This window comes from Dermacentor variabilis, chromosome 8 (assembly GCF_050947875.1).
Source record: "Dermacentor variabilis isolate Ectoservices chromosome 8, ASM5094787v1, whole genome shotgun sequence".
In the NCBI taxonomy this organism is placed as follows: domain Eukaryota; kingdom Metazoa; phylum Arthropoda; class Arachnida; order Ixodida; family Ixodidae; genus Dermacentor; species Dermacentor variabilis.
The window spans coordinates 134,296,425-134,317,459 of NC_134575.1; the positions used below are offsets into that span (position 1 = coordinate 134,296,425).

At 46.2% G+C, this 21,035-nt stretch overlaps 1 protein-coding gene across 2 annotated transcripts in view; it reads right to left on the bottom strand.

Moving 5' to 3' along the window:
* LOC142591290 (uncharacterized) overlaps window positions 1-21,035 on the bottom strand; it is a 145,703-nt gene that overhangs the window by 32,897 nt on the left and 91,771 nt on the right. The window contains exons 5-6 of one of the 2 annotated variants that reach the window (XR_012830440.1): window positions 9,123-9,270; window positions 6,160-6,222 (exon numbers count right to left, since the gene is read on the bottom strand). The exons of the other annotated variant lie outside the window; for it this stretch is intronic. The gene's annotated coding sequence lies outside the window, so the exon portion shown is untranslated. Of the gene's footprint in view, window positions 1-6,159; window positions 6,223-9,122; window positions 9,271-21,035 lie in introns of those variants that run through there. 2 annotated transcript variants of the gene reach the window in all.

The window sequence follows — 21,035 nt, forward strand, 5'->3', positions numbered from 1 at the left end:
GTTGAATCGTCTCCTCGCAGCCGCAGGTACACTGGACAAATTGCCATGAAGTATGCCTGGTTTAACGAGAGGCTGTTCTCTCTTGCTTCCAAATCTTGACAGTGTAACAAGAAGATCTACCACCTTCTGCTGTTGCTTCATCTGGCATTTCCGAAGATCAAGCCGTGCGTTCGAACAGTTATATCACTGTCAGTAGGCGTTACAGCTAGCTGAGCTTCATGAGTTAAGATGGGTCCTTTAAAACAAGTTTCAGACTCGTCTTGTTCACTGAGGCAGGAACAGTACTATTAGTGACGGTGTCGTCAGCCGTAAACTCGGAGGCAGTTGTAGCGCTCCATAGAACATGAGGCGTGGTGACATCCTCCAGCAGCCCGGCATGTTGTTTGTCACTTGCTTTCTAGCCTTCCATGGTGATTCGTGCTTCATTGAACGCGACGTTCATCTTCTTCTCCGCAGGGTCCCATTTTTGACTGCGCCAACGTAAAGATTTCACTAGGATACTGCTGGTAGAACCCATCTATTGCTACATTTCACCGGCTAACCTCGTCGTCTTCCTCTCTTCTTCATTATCCCGCTGGAGATGTGGATTGCCACACGTTTTTTTATATGTTTCAGACGTAGATCGTGAAGACAGCCCAAATATAGGAAGGCTTGCTGGTTAGCAAGAACAGAATGTTAGTAAAGCAAGCTATTCAGCAGAGTGTGACTGTTTTTTTTCATCAATGCGAATACAAGGGACATTAAGCGTCACCGCTACAATTCATATTTTTTTTCATGAATGTGAAAACTGAACATTGACCATGTCTGGGCCATACCTGAAGGGGGAATATGTGAATTATATAGCGAAGCATGTTGCGGCTGTGGAACAATGGTAATGCACAACACCAGAAGACTTTGATCACGCTTGTGTAATCTTTCAGTTGTAATTATGGGGTTGTTTTATACTTGTATCCACTCACGACAGGTTTTGCGCTCTTGCAAGCAGGGCACCATGTATCCTGCTTCTTTTATATCGCAATACTTTGCACGTCGCAATGATTGTCGCAGCGCAAAACAGAACTTTTCATGCGTTTTTAACCGATATCAATGCTCTGTCTTGATTTACTGGCTACTTAAAACGAAATATTCTTATTTATAAACTGCACGAAGCAAGTATCTTTCAACTGTGCTTGACTGTCTGAAGAAATTAACACGTCGTGATAGTCCCCGTGCAATGGCTGTATGGTTCATCAAGCACACGCCGCATTGCGCTAAAGCGTCCGCCTCTTGACAACAAAAAGAAGACCATAACACCATTTCTATGCCATCCGCATTGCGGATGAAGCCAGCAAGGTGAAGCTTAATGCTATCATTTTTTTGTGTGCTCTCTATCCGAGGCCGCCAAGCATGGGCGCTTGTCGGAGAAATGCGGGTGCTGACACAAATAATATTTTTTGTACCTACATAATACTTTTTGTAATTTCTCACGTACATAGAAGACATGCAGCGCTATCTATTCATGTATCACGTATATTTTTAGGCCGACCATCAAACCTACGTTCTGACCTTGAAAAGGGAGCTTGCTGTAAAAAAAAAAAAGAACCCCACATTGACGATTGCGATACTGCCTGATGCAAAATTTTGAGTGCAACTGTATACGTGTTTTCTGTTCGGGATATATTGGTTGGCGCAGACAATCTATCTCGTGCGCCACGTTGCAAATGGAGCGGTGTGTGACGCGACCGCCTCGCTAATTGGGAGATAACCAGAGCCAGCGTGTACGCGAAGGTTTGCCGCGAATTAAAGTAGCCGCCGCACACGGGCCTTCGCTCATGCAGCACTTTGTTTCTATATACGTCATTGGTGGCGTCATCGGTCAACAGACGACGCGCTTTACTGTGGCGCGAGCTCGTAGCCATCGTCGCCGCACAGCCCGTGTTCTGTGACACTAGGCTTTTATTCTAACGGTTTCGCCAAACCCACCTCTTCTGCGTTCCTGCTCGAGCTCTCTCCGATATCGCAATCTTTCATCACGCACTGAGCCCCGCGTTCACGCTTACGTCTTTCGCTGGGCTCATTAGTTCAGATACGAGTGACGCTGACGCCAACGCTCGCAGCAGGAACGGGGGCCTGAGAGCTGCGCTATAAAAATTGAACTTTCCATTTTTTTTTCGAGTGATATCCCGGAGCTCCCGTGCCTCGAATAATTTTCGGGAATAATATGTTAGGGACGTTACAATTAAATATTTAATTTGTGCCGTCTGGAATTTCCTGCGTTGCAAAAAGAAAATTCAAACTTTGCAAGTTTACTCGCTTTTGAAGGTGTCAAAACAAGCAAAATCTTAAAATATTTGAAAGATTTGCTTTTGGGCAGTCATACCACTTTGTCTTGCCATAGACACCATTTGAATGTCGGGATTATCGCACATGCCTTTGGGAAAAAGAAGTATATTGGCGCCTTGTAGCTCAGCCAGTCAATAAGAATACAATTTTGCAAAAATGCTAGAAATAGTTTTGCAACAGCAATGAATCTGGTGAACGAGTTTTGAACTTCAAAATGCATGTGAAAATGTTTTCAGCTATAGCTGTGACGTTTGAAGAAAGGTTACTTGAGCTGGCGGGAAATGACCCGTCTATCTATATATGTAGAGAAGATGCGATAGTTACACGATTTCCGCGACAGTGCTTTGGCACCAACGCCTGCGTTTCAAGTGCACCGAGGTACCTATTTGGCAAGTATTTATGAGAATATGAGTAATATTGAACTTATTAATGAAGCAATCAGACGTTTGATCCTAACGCAAAGCGTCAAGCTAGGGAGTGGGGTAGCAGCGAAATTCTGCACCCCTCCTCGTCCCGCCGAAATATTTGTGCAGCAGGATACCTGGCATACGACCAGGTGCGACGACACACACTTGTTCATTTCTTCATCCACTGATTTAGGCATAGAAATGTTTTTTACGGTGTTTGTCTGGGAAGGAATGGCAAAAAGGCCTGACGGGGTGCCAAAGCACTGCCCCCCCTCCCCCCACCACCACCCAACTCCAACCCCTAAACATCTATCTACACAAGGCTTACCAGCATGAACTCCTACATTTTTCAACAAATGGTAATGACAGTAGAATGGAAAATTTTACACTTATCAGTAAAAAGTAATTATGACGAAAAGCACGCCATTAACAGGATTTGAGAAACTGTTCGTAGAAATAGTATGTCCAAAAACTTGGCCGCAGCAGCAAGGCTATTTTAAAAGTAAAAAAAAACGAAGTGCAGACTCTGGGGTTAAATATAATGTCGCAACACTTGTACATGCCATCGCGCATCGCACCTCTGTAGGTAACACCCTTCTACAAAGAGAAGGGTTAACATAGATATCTCTGGCGTGAGTAGATGAGCAATCATCTTCTTCTTAAAAAGCACTACTGAGCGTAATTGTTCTATCATGCTGGTCATAACTTCATGTTTATCCAGTAGCTGAGGAATCATGTGAGTAAGATATTGCATGCCGCAATTTCACCATATTCTCTATCTGTAGTAATTAGTGTGTATCAAGCAATGTGTGCGTTCTTTCCGAAAATAATCTTCAGTGAGGGCTTCCGCGTTTCTTGTTTGCTCGTAAACCATTGCCCCATTGGTATTGTAGAGAATATTTTCAAACTTTAGAATCTTGTGCTTGTGAAAGAGTGGCACGTAATGTGTTCGGCGTAGAATGCCTTCAGATATGCATACTATTCTCTTTTGAAAATTCTGAATATTTTCTTCATTTCTTTTAGTGGTCGCGCCCCAAAATAAAAAGAAGCGGTAACAGATTCGTGAATACACTAACGTATAATGGAGCTGATTTGCTGCATAAATTGGCAACAAGCACCTGTTTTTCTCGATTATGCTAATACACCGAGAACTATCTGTACGAAGTTTATTGATGTGGAGGGACAAATTCAGCCGTTTGATAGTTAATAACTCCAAGGAACTTATGACATACAGTGCGTTCAATCAAAACCCCTTGATATGTAGCTTGAATTTCGAGTATATATTTCTTCTTTGGTCGAAAAACAACATAATTTCCCTTCTTACTCTTCCCATGAAACTTGTTTTTAGCCATACTGCAAATGATTAAACCACCCATTAGCTAGCTTTCCTAAAATACGAAATCTTTACCAGAGAAGAAAACGTTAGTATCACCTGCATTTATAATTGTGTCTGTTGTTATTGGTATATAGACGATACAATTTTTATGCAACAGGAACAAAAGCGGGTCAACTAATATAGACCCCCGTGGGACGCCGTATGTCACCTTATCCAGTTTTTGTATTGCGAGCTGCATGTCTGTACACTGACCCCTGATTTGAGAGATAACGACTTAATAACTTTAGGCAAACACTTATTGCGTATTCGTTGAGCTTCCCAAGACAATATTGTGTTTGATGGAATCAAAAGTTTTCGTAAAAAGGAGAAATACCCCAGTTGTGTGAAGTTCCTGCAAGAAGTTATGAAGTAATTTTCATTGTACAATAGCAAGTACTTCCCGGTACATTTTTTTTAAATCAGAGTTTTTCTAACTTGTTATAGTTTATTTTAAGCTGCAATAATTTGGAATTCGCACATACATGACATGCTCAATCATTTTACAAAAATATGAGCCACACAGAAACTGACCTAAAGTAATTCATCTCATTTTGGCCTACACCTTTGTAGATCACTTAAAATATAACTTTCTGGAGCTAATCGGGAACTGTCCCATTGCTTAAAATCAAGTTGAGTATATATGAAAACGGTAAGCTAAAATACAGTGAAACCCCTTTTAATGGCCCCGCGTTTATGTCACCAACACCAGATGAGCAACTATTCTGTAGGTTCATCATTACTTAATTGATCACTAATTCACCCAGAAATTGAATCCTTAATGCGATTTCATGTGGTAATTTATAGCGAGTATCGGTAGTAACGGAGGTTTCAAAAGCAACTAATCTCAGAAAGTGGTCGTTGAGCATATCAGCAAGCAATGCGCCAGAGCATGATTTGCCCTCTTCTAAAAGTTCAGAAATTGTATTTGTGTTCTGCTAGCCAAAAGGTCCTTCAAACTATTCCAAACAGCTTTCTGATCATTCATATTACCCGCAGCGGTGGTTTAGCGGCTATGGTGTTGCGCTTCTAAGCACGAGGTTAAGGCATATATGTTGAGATAGCTAGTCATCATCACACGAGCACTTTCCTGTTCACATGCCCACATAAAGCCAACATGCAATAAAGAAAATACTGAAGTTCTATAAAAGAAGTAAAAGAAAGATGACAAGTTATATTTTCATGCTTTTTTATTTCTACTTTTAACGCGTAGCGTCAAGGAGCAAGTGTCGCAGAAAATCCGGAGTAGGCGACTGGCGTGCTGCGTAGGCGTGCGGCGTCGGACGTTGTTCTTGCAAAAAGATTTTTAACCACCGATACCCAGGCCCTCCATGGACGCAATGATTTTACTGAACTAATTCAATACGTAGAAAAATTGTGGCCAACGACACACACACAACCTGTATACATGATACCTTTCGGATTGTAATTTGAATATGCAAGAAAACAATTCTGTTACGCGAAAACTAGAAAAAAAACGTTTTTCCAGCGTTACTACAATTCACAGACCGGCCGCGGCGTCCGCCATTTGCGCGCGCCGGCGCGCAGGTTTCTTGGAGGCCACGGAGCGCTGCACCCGGTTCTTCGCACTACCGGCCGCCGGCGTTCGCCTCTGCGGCATCAAGGTCCACACAAGAGGTCGAGTTTCTGCGAAAATGCTCACCATCGTGCATAGCTTGAGCACAGTGAAGGATCTTTGAATGCTATCGCGTTCCACTCTTAAAGTCGAAGCTTAAGCGTCATCCAAATTTTTCTTCATTATTTTCTACGTTTCTATTTCAATTAGCACTAATTTCGCCGAGCTCAACAATGAAAGCGAAAAAGAATGAGTTTTACTGAGTTGTAATACAGAGGAAACATGCAACGGCACTGTTGGTTTTTCCAAGAAACAGAGGTTACAAAAGATGAAATAGATTTACATATGTAGCCAGGTGTTGCCAGTGGTGGACCTAGAGTTACCAGAAAACGACAGCTAAAAAGATATTCGGCTCGACCATCGAAATGGGTGATAAAATACGGAAGAAAAAAAATAAGTAAAGACGAAGCTCACTTTTATTGAGACGCTGTTGGGTTAAGAATAAAAGCACGGGATGAAACCAAGGAGCACCAATACATTTCTTGCTGAAAGCAGAGGAGGAGAAAGAAAATATGTTAACCAAGTTGCGACAACAGAATTTATAAACCAAGGTTTGATATCAATTTAGTAAAGCACAACTTGCATAAGCAAAACATATTATTAAATTGGGATGACTCATAAGATCGGCTCTTGTCTAAACTTGGGTAGGACTGCAAAATATAAGGGATGTTGGCTATAGTTCTCCAGTAGGTATAACAAGTCAACTCAAGAGTCAGGTTCGAAATATTTATACCTGTTGGTAGGAGTCAATTGATATTGTGGGGGAGGAACGATTCCCTATTTTTTTGGTCCCTTGGCCAACGAGAATGGGATTGTAGAATATAATCTCTTTTTGCAATAGGTAGGCTTGTTGGTAATACATTATTAGAAAACTTAGAGCGCAAGAAAGACACTGAACATAGAAACTAGAGCAAGACAGTGGACTTGTTCTCTGCGTACCTTTTCTACGTCCAGTGTCTCCCTTGAATCCCCAGTTTTCTAATACTGTTTCAGCTCTTCAAAATTTGCCACGTCTTGCACTGTGAAGGCGGCGGCGGAGAGGAGTGGTGCCCTCATCACCACGTCTACTCTACGTCACCCTGGCGCGCAGTTCAACTTTCGATTTTGTATGTTCACACATACACTACTTCTTATTTCGGCGCCTGTGGCGCCAAACTGAGCAGTGTTCCTCCGTTCAGGGATGAGTTCACGTCTTTCTTCCGGTGTGTTCCCACGTCAGATGCAAACTGCAAAAGTCTTGGCTTTATTCAAGAAAGGAGATAAAAAATTGTTGACAAATTATAGACCAATTTCTATTCTCCCCGCATTTTCAAAAGGTCTAGAAAAAATTATTTTTCAGCGCATTTCTGATTTCCTCGAAAGCAAAAACTTTTTAACCGATTGTCAGTTTGCCTTTCGTAAAAGTAGGTCTACTCAACTTGCCCTGCTTCAGCAAAAAGAATTCAGTTTAGATCATTTTGATAAAGGCTTTCTTACTCTAGGCATTTTTATAGACTTTTGCAAGGCTTTTCATTGTATTAACTAGGAGCTTCTGTTACATAAAATGAATCGCTATGTTATTCGTGGCATCGCTTTAGACTTGATTAGGTCATATCTATGTCATAGATGCCAATTTGTGCAAATTAATAACATTTCATCCCAAGGTAAACCAGTCTATATTGGCGTTCCGCAGGGTAGCATTTTAGGCCTTCTTCTCTTTAATATCTTTATAATGATATTGTTAATGTAGATTTCCACACGAAGTTTATTTTATATGCTGATGATGCAACCGCGTTGTTTTCCTCAAGTAACGCTGTAACACTGCTTGCAGTAGCGAACCGTGTGATTAAAAAATTATATACTTGGTCTGTCGCAAATGGGTTGAAAATCAACACAGGAAGAAATAAAGCAGTCTTGTTTCATCCCCAGAATAAGAATGATCTCGTGAAGGATGACATTAAACTTGGCTCTCCAAACATCATGCTCGTGAATTCCATTAAAACCTTAGGTGTTTTCTTTGACCATGACATGTCTTGGAACTGTCATACTAATTTTTTTAACAAACAAGCTTTTTCAAGTTTCAGGTCTTCTTTTCACTATTAAACGGATTCCACAGAAGGTAAAACTTCTGCTCTAAAACTCTTTATTTGTTTGCCACCTAAATTACGGCTGCCTGGTTTGAGGCACAACATATGCCGCTAATATTAATCGGATTTTTCGTCTGCAAAAGAGAGCTATTCGTGTTGTGTGCAAAGTGCCATTTGACTTTCCAACTAATTAATTATTTAAAGACCCAAAGATACTCAAAGCTCCTGATCTCTTAAATTTTCGCTTAGCGTTAACATAAGGTAAGGAGTGCCAGAAAAACATTAACCACGCCAGGTCTATAGCCAACTTGACACGAAATAGAAGCTATCATGCTACAAGATTTCCGGAATATTGGTATGTGCCATGTCCACGTACCAACTATGCGAAACAAAAGCTTTCATACGCTTTAACGCCATTATTAAATAAGTCAATGAACAATGGTATTGATGTTTTTTTCTTGCAGTAAAAACAAGGTACTAAGTTACTTTCGTGCCTATTAGCCTTTAATCTCTGTATAAGTAGACTTCTTGTTATTGAGTTATGTATTTTTTCTATTGCTTTCTGCTGTATGAACACTTGTATGAGAACGTCTATTGCTTTTGTTTTGTTCTGTCGCTCTTACCCTTCCTTTCTGCCTTGTGTTGGTGTCTGCTGCTGCGGTCACGAGAAGGTTTAAGGACTAGCCAAGTTACTCTTTTGTAATTTGTTTCCTTATATCCTCCATAAACTTGTATATATATAAAAATTCATTCATTCACTCATTCATTCACTCATTCATGTCTCATGCCTCTGCTGTGCCACAGTGTACTGCATACCTATGTGCGGCTATTCTCGCACCGAGTGGCGAGAGTGGCGCATTTCCTATCGCACTTATCTCTATGGCAATCACACCATTTCTGAGGGTCGAACAAATTTTTTCGCCATGTTCGCTCGTGCGAGTATGTAAGCAGCGCGCACATTAGGTAAGCGATGGGCGCCGCACAGCAGTCTCGCGTTCAAAGGATTCCTGACATAAAGAGCGTTAGCACGATGGCGATGTAATTCGAGCGTCTAAAAATCGGGAAGCAGACTGCCCAATAGTCGGATGGTGGCGCTCGGGCAGTGAGTTACGTCACTTACAAATCGCAACCAGAGCACGTTGTTGTCCTTATTCAGCCTCAGTGAAATCATCAAGTGCACTCGCAGAGGCATTCCACGGTTGCAGCGGTATCGGCGCTACTCGGGCAGATGCAACTGATGAAGCTACATGCAACTGTAGTTGCATGTAACTAATAACAAGGCTGCAGAGTGAGCAGGCACTCGCGTGCTCCAGTCTCACCCTTCTGGTTGCTGTGAAGCACCTTTTTCTTGCACCAGTTGACCAACGGATAGTAGCCACATCAGAACTGCGCATTTTCCGCAACAGCTCAATACGAAGCGTAGTGTGCCAAGGCACCGAGGCAGGAGAAACCGGGAGTGAGACCTTCCTGCAGCAAGCGTACGTGCGGTCTGACCTTAAGTTTCGAGTTATTCCTGGCTAGCTAAATTGTCAGAACTAAGAGAAATTAGCGAAGCGCGACAGCTACGACGCTCATAAATCGTGTGGTGAAGCCTTCATTCCTACGTGGGCGCGCACGACCCAGCGTTAACACACAATATTCGGCGATAGTACCATAGTCGCAATTCCGGAAGTGATTCCTATCGAAATCCGAACAGCATGTTTCTGCTTACTTGAGATTGTGTATTAAATTACGTCCAAAAGTGTACACAGTAAGAGTAGGAAGAATCGAACTGATCCAAACGCACTCCTTGATTGATGTCAGCCATTGGCCCATAGCAGCCGCCTATGGAATCTTCTATATCACTAAATATAGCAGCCGGAAAAGCGCGAGGAGAAGGCTTCCGCTGAAAAGAGACTGTGAAACAGGCGAGTTCATTCTCCGCACGCGAAATCCACGTGGTGCACAAGGCTGCAAAATTTGGCTGGTATGCTCACAGTAGCGTACGCTACCAGCGGACTGAGTTTTTTTACGAAGCCCGAAGGCCGATGTAGGACCGCAGTAATGGCCAAGTATTTTTAAATATCTTGCTAGTCCAATTCCGGAAAATTTGTTTCGAACTCAGCTAGTCAGTTTTGTAAAAAAAAAAAAACTGTAATGGGTGGTGCCCAACAGAAACTATTTGAGGCTGAAGGGTTCATTTTTAGTCAACACTAAATGGACAGTCTAACATGTTCAACCGTCGCGTACGTTATGCCCTTCACTTCGACTAATCGGCTGGATACAATCTTTGTTTTCTTGTTACTCTTCCCTTTATGAGCTTTATCGCGTCTATCGCACACTCTGGTCTTGAGTTATCCATCGACGAATAGAATACGCCACCTGCCTCATGTTGTAGTGCGGTATCGCCTAGGCGCGAACAGCCGCTTTGAATTCCAGACATGAGATGTGCTTTCAACCGCGCCCCCCCCCCTTACTCTCTCCCCTATATCTGTGGCGGCGGGGGATAGCGAGCGCAAGAATAAAACAGGCCGTGTAGAGTTCCATTGCCGCCGTAGGTTAACGCACTCTATCTACTCATTATACACGTCCTAGTCGATATGATGCTCGCAATGCTGTCCTAGAATTACTCTTAAATGCAGAACTGGATTCTCGCATAATTTGCCCGATTCTGTGGCGGAGGAACGTGCGGTATCTACTTAAAATTTATTGCAGAACATACACAAGAGAAAGTGCAAACGCTGTCTATGCTTGCTTCGAATTCAGCCAGCTTGAATATTCAGGGTGCCTGTAACAAAACCTGCGGAATCATGACACATATTACCCTTCAGAAAGCACGCGCAAAAAACGCAGCTAAAGCACAGGAAGCACTCGCACATATGGCACCAGCTGTGTCCTCTTATAGCGAGATACAACAATGGCTCTCCATATTGTCACGCAGTAGTGACGGTGAATAGTACAGCTGTAAAAGATTGATGACGAAACTGACTGTTTATTGAGCGAACTTGTGCCAACGAGAGGAAGTTACGATTAAAGCACATCAATAGCAACCAACACGGTCGGCGATAGTCGAAATCTGATGTGCCGGTCAAGCGCGCCGACTTTTATGCTTGAGCTATCAAAGGTTCCAGAGTATCGCTTGAGCACATGCGCCTTCCAGAAAGTTCTACGCAATTCGCGTCGCAGATGAAAACAGACTAAACAAGCTTCGGGGACAACAGACAGAAGAAAGAAACATTGATAACATTCAAGAAACTTCCGATATATGCGGATGCGTACCGCGCTGATCGATGACATTTGTCAGACGGTGAAAGGCGGTCACCCGGAAAAGTTAAACAAGTACACGTGTCAATGCCCCCCTCTCAAAAAGCATCGTTCGCATGTTACAAAAATAACATGAAAGCGCAAAAAAGGTCACTTATGGAACAGCACCAAAGGAACAAAGAAAGAAAGTCCAATGAACTGCGGTAAAAAAATCTAAAGTTCAGCTATGCAAAATCCCAAAGTTCGTGAGCGCTGGTAGAACGTCTGAAGTCGCACACCATGGACTATTTCAGAGAGTGAGTGGTACCGCTGGAATAACGAAATGCCGTATGGCACTAGCTCATAATCAAGTGCACCAATGTGTCGCATGATCGTTTAGGGTGTGAATCGCGGCATAAAACCTTCTTGATAAGTCCTAGTCGACGTATTGGGGTCCAAACACGAGCACGGTCGCCGGGTAGGTACACGAGGTAGCGTCGTCGAATGTTGTAATGTCGGCTATCGGTTCTCTCGGGGTTCATGATGAGCAGGCAGGCGAGCTGACGCACTTATTTGGCGCGCTAGAGATAGGTGGCGACGTCAAAATTCTCTTTTTGGGGGCGTGCGGCAGCACGGCGTCGTGAGTCGTCGTCGCGTTCCTGTCGTAAATCAGCTTGAATGGCGTAGTTTGATTTGTTTCTTGCACTGCCGTGTTGTAAGCGAATGTTACACACGGCAGAACCAGATCCCAAGTCTTGTGCTCGACGCCGATATACATTGCTAGCATGTCGACGAGGGCCTTATTAAGGCGCTCCGCAAGTCCATTCGTCTGCGGGTGGTAGGCTGTTCTTCTGCTGTGGCTTGTCTATCTGTACTACACAATGACTTGGGTGAGTTCATCTGTTGGTCATGAAGACTTCTCGAGCACCGTGTCGCCGCAGGGTGTTCTCGGCAAAGAATTACAACACTTCGGTGGCGCTACCTTTCGGCAGAGTTTTTGTTTCAGCGAAGAGGATGAGGTAGTCCGTCGTCACGACGATCCACTCATTCCCGAATGTTGACGTCGGAAAGGTTCTTAATAAGGCCATTTCAATCTGCTGAAATGGTCGGCAAGGAGGCTCGATCGGCTGTAGTAGTCCCGATGACCTTGTCCGTGGTGTCTTACGTCACTGACAGTCTCGGCATGTCTTAACATAACAGGCAGCGTCGGTGGTCAGACGTGGCAAGGAATACTTTTCTTGTACCTTCGGTAGCGTCCGGGATAATCCGAAGTGCCCAGCGGTCGAATCGTCATGCAGAGCGTGCAGTGAATCTGGTCGGAGTGCTGAAGGAACAACAAGAGGGTAGTTGGCGCGAAGTGATGAGTTCTTCCTTACTAGTAGGTTGTTTAGAAGCGAGAACGAAGACAATCCTCGCGCAAGTGCCCTAGCGACAACGGCAGTGTGCCCTTCCAAGTATTACACGAGGCTTTCTAGCTCCGGGTCTGCTCGTCGCTCTTCAGCGAAGTCTTCCACGCCTAATATTCCAAGGAAGGCGTCGTCATCCTCGTCATCTTACGGCGACGAGTCAATGGGGGCACGTGATAGGCAATCGGCATCAGAGTGTTTTAGTCCGGAATGTAGGTTACCATGATGAAATACTCTTGCAGCGTGGGGCTACACCACGCCAGCCATCGTGAAGGACGCGTTAAATTCGCTAGCCAACACAACGCGTGATGGTCGCTCACCACTTTGAAGGTTATGCCATATAGGAAAGAGCGAAATTCTGGCGTAGCTCAAACAATGGTGAGGCATTATTTTTAAGTCGTAAAATAATTGCGTTTCGCTTCTGGAAGCAGCCAGCTAGCGTAAGCTGTCACTCTTTGAAGTCCGTCTTTCCTGCGGACTAGGACAGCACCGTGGCTTAGGCTACGGGCGTCAGTGTGGATTTCGGTACCAGCGTCCTCGTGGTAGTGCGCAAGTACCGGTGGCGACTGTATACGTCGCTTGAGTTCTCGAATTGCATTAGTCTGCAGCGTTTCCCTCTTCAGCTCGATGCCACATTTAGTCAGATGTGTCAGCGGCTCAGCTATGTGTGAAAAGTCTTTGATAAAGCGCCTGTAGCAGGCACACATGTCAAGGAATCGACGCACTGCCTTCTTGTCGACGGGGTGAGGGAACTATTCAATGGCAGCTGTTTTCTGCGCGTCGGGCCGGACTCCATATTTGCTGATGACGTGGCCAAGGCGCAACTTAAGCGAAGCGGCACTTTTCGGGTTTCAAAGTGAAATCTGATGACTGTATAGACTTTAGTACAGTCGCAAGCCGGTTAAGGTGGTCATAGAAATTTCCGGCGAAGACGACCACGTTATCCAAGTAAACAAAATTGCCTTTTCAATCCTGTTCACACCGTGTCTGTCACGCGCTGGAACACGGCAGGCGCCGAGCGCAGTCCGAATGGCATAGCCTTGAGGCTATCTTTTCGCGATCCCTCACGTCGACTTCCTTTTGCGAGTAGCCAGTCTTAAGATCCATCAACTAGAAGTATTTAGCGTTGCATAGCCGATCCAATGTGTCATCTATCCGTGGGAGAATGTATACGTCCTTCTTCGTGATCTTGTTAAGTCGACGATAATTGACATAGAAATCTAGGGTGCCGTCGTTTTCTTCACCAAGACTACAGGAGATGCCCACTGGGTTTTCCACGGCATGATGATGTCGTCCCGCAGTATTTCTTCGTTTTGCTGCCCTATAGCTACGCATTCTCGCTTCCAAACTCTATAAAGGCTCTGGCGGGGTTGTTGAGCGCATTCTTCGGCTATTATGCAATGATTTCGAACTGGTGTTTTTATTCCCGATGACATGGAAGAGAAATCTTTCTATCATCGGAGATGACTTCTCAGCTGTTGCTGCTCACACCAGGGTAGACTTGGATTTATGTCGAAGACTGGGTTAGAATTATGATCGTCGGGGTAGGTGGAGCAGAATTCGAGAAGATCACATTGCTGGTTTCCATAACTTCGCGGACGTATTCTATCGTTGTGCACATCTTTACGTGCTTGAAGTCCTGGCTGAAAGTGGTCAGCATCACTTTCAGTTTTCCTCATGCAGTTAACGAAAACCTCTTGCCTCGCAAATTTCACGATTAAGCTGTATATGTTGATGTGTTTAGGTGCCGACGCAAATGGCATTGCGGGATTGACGCTGGATGCTCACTTGATCTGCGAGCACACTCAAGGTGCGGTGACGGCGATATATAATATTAAGCTCCGGTGATATCGCGTGATCTTCATCGACTTCGACTTAAACTTGATAATTGCGCCGTGTTGGTTCAGGCACTCCATGTGGAGAATTACGTGTTGCAAGCAGTGTTGGATAACGATGAACGTGTCGGACTAATTCCGGTCACGAACTGTAATTTTTCCCGCGTATGTTTGAGTCGGAGTTATGTGGTGTCCTTCAGCTGGCCGAATTTGGAGGCCATCCCATGTAGCCTTGAATTCTTCAACATGGCGGCGAGTAATCCACTGATGACGGAATAGTCGGGTGCTCTGCCCACTACGCCGGTGACTGCGTGGCCGTCGAGAAGCACGTCGAGGTCAGTCGTTCTTTGACTTGCGTTGCACTTAGGTCTTCGCGTGAGATCACGTCTGGGTCGCACGGAGCTGTAGCTGATACGTCGCGTCGTCATGTCTTCCTTTGTCGGCGTATTCTGTGCTTCCAGTCTTCGCCGGGATGGAGATGTGTTGTTGCAAGGTTGTCGAGCTAGATCTTGATGTCTTGTCGTTGTTTGCGGAGGATCTTCGGCACATCGACGTACATCAGCTGCACCTTTATCGGTTGCTGCTTTTAGTTTTCCGAATATGGGCTTAGAACGGGCCCCTGGCTGGGCCAATGTATGGTCGGCATGGCGGTGACAGGTAGCTGCCTAGGGACGACCAACAGGACGGTCGTCGAGGGCTCTACTGAGTTGCGGCGAGGTAGTAAGCGATATCACGAGGACGGTCACCTTGCTGCGGGAGCGTAGCGTTTCCCGGCGAACCCTCGTAGTTCCATTTCGCTGCATGAGCACTGGCGGTATACGTGGCCTGCTGCTCCGCAGTGGCAGCAGAGCGGGCGGTGGTCAAGAACACGCCAGACGTCTGTTTTCACGGGAAAGGTGCGATGGGCGCGCTGGCATGCTGGTGTGCTGCTGTTTTCGGCGGTGCATGGGCAGCGAACTCGGGGGGAGGACCCTGGCGGCGTGCCACGGCGGCGTATGTCATCGCTTCTGGATGGCACAGCGGTGATTGTTGTTGCACGTCAGGAACTCCAATTAATCGCTGAATCTCTTCTTTGACCATGTCGGTGATTCACGGCACTTGAGCATGCGACTTTCGAAAGAGTTTCTGCAGTTACTCGGGAATGACCGCTCTGATGTTCTCTCGCAGGCGGTCGCTGCCGAGTGCTTGAGTATTGGTGTAGTTCAGGGTCAGCGTTCGGCGGTTATATTGCCTTGTCCGCATGTCAAGCGTCCGCTCAATGACTGTGACCTCGGAAACAAATTTTGCGAGAGTCCTGGGCACGTTGCGTATCAATGCGGCGAATAGTTTCTCACACTGCGCAGCAAGAACCAAACTTTCTGTTCTACAGACATTGCGGAATCAGCGTGTAGTTCTTGGCATGTAGGGGTCGGAGTAATCTGCTTTGTGAAAATCGTGGTGTTCTCGTTGGGTAATTGCACTCGGGCTTCCAGCAGAGCTTCGACCCTTTCCTTGCGCACGCCGCTCAGAAATCTTCACGGAAAGCCGTTAGGCAACAGGCCCCATGTTGTCTGGTTCGACTTCTGGTTGTATAACCATTTTCTGGAGGCATCCTCTTCAACGAACTATACATGGCGCAGATTGTGGGAGTTGCAATGGCTGAAAGTCGCAATTCGTCCGTAGGTTGACGTCTACGAATGGAAGGTTGGCGGCTCTCGAGGTTGCTATAGCAGTATGGAAGACGCCGGGGTAACCGTTGGGAATGTTAAGTTTGCCTTGGATCCTGTGGTCTTCTCGGGGAGAGACCCGTATTGCAGCAGCAGTCCTTGCAGCTTACCGCTTGCTTGCTAGTGTTTGATGACATTGCAGTCCTCGGGCGTGGATCTTGTATTGCGGCTTTGTCGTGGCGTTTGGTACATGAACGCACTAGAAGTTCCACAAGATGTCGGTTACGGTAGTGATGTCCTTAAAAGTGTTGACGGTGAAAAACAGAGCAGAAAAGCTGTGTTTAACGTGAGTGACTTTTATGTGGGGCGAACCTGTGCCAACAAGAGCAACTTACACTCAATGTGCAACGACAGCGGAGAATACAATCGGCGGTCGACGAAATCTGATCTGCGTAGCAAGTGCGCCGGCTTTTATACCTGAGTCATCGATGGTTCTACAACAACCTCTGGTGCCCGCATGTCCTTCATAATGTACTACACAATTCGCCTCGCTAATACAGTCAGCTTACACAAGGTTCGGGGACAACAGTGAACGCATAGAACCATCGATAAGATTCGAGAGACTTCCGATATTTGCAGGCGCGTCCAGCGCTGAGCGATAACGTTTGGTAGACGGCGGGGCGCGGTCCCCCGAAGAAAAATAAACAAGTGCGCACGTCAATAGTTTTTTTTTAACATTGGTATGCTATATTGTTTATCAGATAGCACTTGGGTATGGGTTATTCATTGCATTTTTCATTTATGGTTGGTTTCCTTTATGGCTTTCATTTTCATTTATGGTTACTGTGGTTCGCTATTGCGTTTGCAATTGCTTGTATGTCGATCGCTGTTGCTCTTGCGGTGTTATGGTGTCTGTGCCCAATTCCAGAATTACACGCTATTACGACTGTTTGACTCACTTTCATAGCTACATCTAAGGTGGCATCCATCGACTACATTGCGCCTGTTGTGATAACGGATTCAAATAAGTTCGCGTTCGGCTTTTTTCGCGATCGCGATGTTCGCGATCAGTTCGGTAGCGTAGATGTGCTAGGAAGGACGTCGCATAAGACCGGCGGTTCAGATATCGGCGGGAAATGCGACATTGCGAACCCGAGCGACTCAAGCATTTCTTGTTCCAGTTCAGATGTTTTAAGCCACATGTTGTTTATAAAGGCGTTTATGTACACTAATTTATTTATTTATTTACCGTTTTATTTATTTCAAGAGTATTGCCGGCCTCTAATATGAGGCCTTCGGCAGGAATGGGCCGTAAAAAATATAGATAAAAACCGATGTGTAATAAAACAGTAAAACTTGCACAAGGGAAGTCTCTAACGGCTGACGTTACGAATAAATAATCAACGAATACAGTGCATCAAGCTTGACGTTTGGAATCTTTAGAATAATTGTAACTAAAACGGTAGTGCTTATATATTTTATAAGTCTTTAGCGTATACACAAACAAGAAAAATAGCAGCATTAGAACATGAACGATAACAAACATCTCATAGTGGAGGAATATCAGCAACCTTTCAAAATACAAAGCCTATAAATTCTAGAACACATCATATTCAAGCACCATTAAATTTTTCTTGAAGAACACAATTTATTCAACGATCTGCAGCACGGCTTCCGTAAAGAATTTTCTACAGTTACAAAAAAGGAAGAAAGGAAGAAGAAAGGAAAGGAAGAAGACGCAGAAGCCGACTAGTGCTGGTGCGATGATTTTGGCTTCTGGTTTTTTCAATTATTTCGGTTGGTTTCTTTCCTCGAAACCGAGTAAATTATGTGTTGATCGACGCAGCAAGTAGTGAGGATTTCACCGGTACCAGTCGTTTCACGGCGGGTGACTTTTTTGATGTTTTACGCGTGTGTGAATTTCCGACTACGCCGCAGCACAGCCAACCTTAGCGCGGTAGCTAGGCCTAACCTCGGCGAGGCAGCGCAGGTAGGCCTGGGCCTAGCCCTGCGACCACTGTCCAAGATGGAGTGCAGGATGGAGATCATGGAGGGAGAAGACATCTATCAAGAAGAAGCAAGCAGCCCCGGCTGGATGACGGTATATGGCCACAAGAACGGCAAGGGGATGAGAGTGGCGACTACTACCCGCGAAGGCAACCCAAGACGTGGCGAGAGAAAGGACGGAGGCCGCACTGCCGCCCCACGAAGCGCGTACCAGCGCATCGTCGCCACCGCAAGGCTCCCTCGACTGCCGAGGGACATGTATCGCATCATCGTCAGGCCAAGGAATGGCCTGAACGTGACTAAGGTTGGCCAAATACGTCTCCAGTAATCCCTAGCCATGGCGGCGGCCCTGGCTCCGGCCGAAATTGAAGATGACACTATTTGCCTCAACGGTACCCAAAACATCTATGTGGTGTGTACTCCTTACGAGAAAAATGCGTGCGCCTACATAAAGGCACGACAAGTCCGGCTAGGCGAAAGCACGTACCGGATCCCTGTGTACCCGGCTCCCTCCGAAGACACGTGTAAAGGAGTAATACGGGGTGTCGACGTGGATGTCAACGAGGCTCAACTCCGAGCAAGAATCATGAACCGCCGCAACCCAGGAGCCATCGAGGCCAAAAGAATCAAGAACACCACGTCTGTGGTAGTATTGTTCAAGGGTATGAAGGTGCCCAGTTATGTGTCTTGCGGCGCGAGCATGTTTCGCTGCACGCTATACAGGAGACACGCGGAGGTTTGTTACGGCTGCGGAGGTTTAGGACATCGTGCCGACGTTTGCCCTAATCCAAACAGCAAGTGGTGCCGCACGTGCGGGCAGAAATCACCAGCGGATGACCATCAGTGCATTCCAAAGTGTTCGCTATGCGAAGGTCCATATCCCACTGCGGACAGAGTATGCAAACACAGATTTCAAGTCCCCTACATCGTCAGAAGGAGGAGACGCCAACGCCACCGGCGCGCCGAGAAGACGCAGGTGGCCCGAGGAATGCAGTCACGCGACTCCAGCGTATGTACCAGCGTCGCCAGCACCCTCGGAAGAGGTCGCTCCAGGACGCCATCTACGCGGCGGCGCGACGCCAAGCAGAGCCGCTCCCGTTCCAGAGGGCGCTCGGCGTCTCGAACGAGATTTCAGGAGGAGCTCACCTGGGCGGATCGAGTGGCGAAGACGCCCAAACCCTTAGATGGTAACGCGGTCGGTATCGCCAGAGCATAGTGCGCAGTGTGAAATTCAACTACTACGTCAGGAGACTGCTAGTCTCAAAGAAGAGCTATGCAAGTAGAAAGTTGCGCAGGCCATTCAAAGCAGGGTCGAGGGTGTGAAAGCGGTGGATAATTCCGTGCAGAAAAGCACGCAGGAATCAAAAGTCGAGGTCAGCAATGCCAAACGTAAGGCCCCCCCTCTCTCCTTGAGGACGACTAGGGGATGAGCGAGTCGGAGACGGCCGGGGCGGAAAGCTCGCAGAACAAAATGCTCGAAGAGTTCGGATTTAGGATTTAGGAGGCTCGAAGAGATTTAGGATTCGCAAAGAAAATCAGGCAAGCGTTAACCAGGCCGCGCAGCGCATTGGAGCACTTGAGAGTAAAGTAGCAACTATAGAGAATAAAGTTGTAGCAGTTGAAAACAAGACGGCGATAGGCCAAGTCAAAGGTTCGTAGGCGAGCTGCAGCCAATGACGGTACTAGGACGGCCCCGAAGGGTCATCAAAATCTAAATTAGCTAAATGGCGGGCACTCAAAAGGATCTAGTAATTTGACAGTGGAATTGTGCTAGCTTTCAAAGGCGAAAAACTTCGCTGCAACAGTACATTACAGCTGAGCCCAAAAGGCCGCAAGTAATTTTGGTGCAGGAGACACTGTGTGTTACACCCACCCTCGCCGGCTACAAATTGTTGGCGGCAAGGGGGGAGTCCAAGAGAGGTATAGCTACGCTAGCGAGCAAAAAGCTCGCATACGTTGAACATGACATTCAGCCAGGTCGCGGCAGAATGGAGGCGCTTCTCGTCGAGGTTATCCCCAACAGCTGGTTTAAACAAAGCGTGTTCATCCTCAATGTTTACAGCCCACCATCCGATCAGAGACAGTCTTTCCACTTCCTGTTTATGAAGGCGGCTTCGCTCGCTAGAGTCACCGTTAGTAATCGCGGGAGACTTCAACGCCCCACACAACGCATGGGGGTAAATCAGGCAGACGGCTAAAGGCACAAATCTAGCGCGGGCCGTCGATGACCAAGCGCTAACAGTCATCACTGATGGCCGTTTCCCCACGAGAGTGGGCACGTCGGTGGCCAGAGACACCACCCCCCATCTCGCCCTTATCAGAAATGTACAGAAAACAACCTAGGATAATAAGCAAGAAAACCTGGGCAGCGGTCACTTCGTCATTAGTGTTACCCTTCAGGTCAGAGCCCCCAGGCCAGGGAATTGAAAGTGATGGACTGGGATGTTTTCCGTAAGCTCAGAAAGGAGGACGCGGGCGAATACGCCAGCTTCAGCGAACTCGTCGAGGCACTCAGAGCAGATGCTGAAAAGGCTACAAAAAGTATTCAAACCGAGCTCGAGGTTTCCAGGATGTATCCGCACCTCGCACATCTCTTGGAAGCTAAAGCCTCTATATTGAGACGATGGAAAACACAAAGGCTTAACCAGAGGTTGCGAAAGAAGGTTGCCGCACTTAACAGGGAGATTAAACAGTACTGCATCGAGTTAGCTAGGCTACAATGGGATGAAATCTGTTCAGCAGTCGATGGGTGCATGCGCACAGGTGGTAAATTGAATCTTCTTAAACACATGCTAGATGATACGCAAACCAAAAGCAATCAAAGACAGACATTGCGCCGCCTCATTCACAGGCACAAAGAAGAAGGAAGAACCGAACAAACGCTCTTAGACGAGGTAGCCAATAGATACCTCCCGCTAGGCGCAGCACACTCAAAGGCATATCCGAACATCGAATGTGACACGGTAAAGGAGCTCGATGACCCCTTCACGGAGTCCGAAATCAAAGCAGTACTTCACAACTTAAATAGCAGGTCGGCCTCAGGTCCGGACGGCATCTCAAACAGGCTGCTAAGGAACCTAGATGATAGATCGATTGAGTTGCTAACGAAAGAGGTC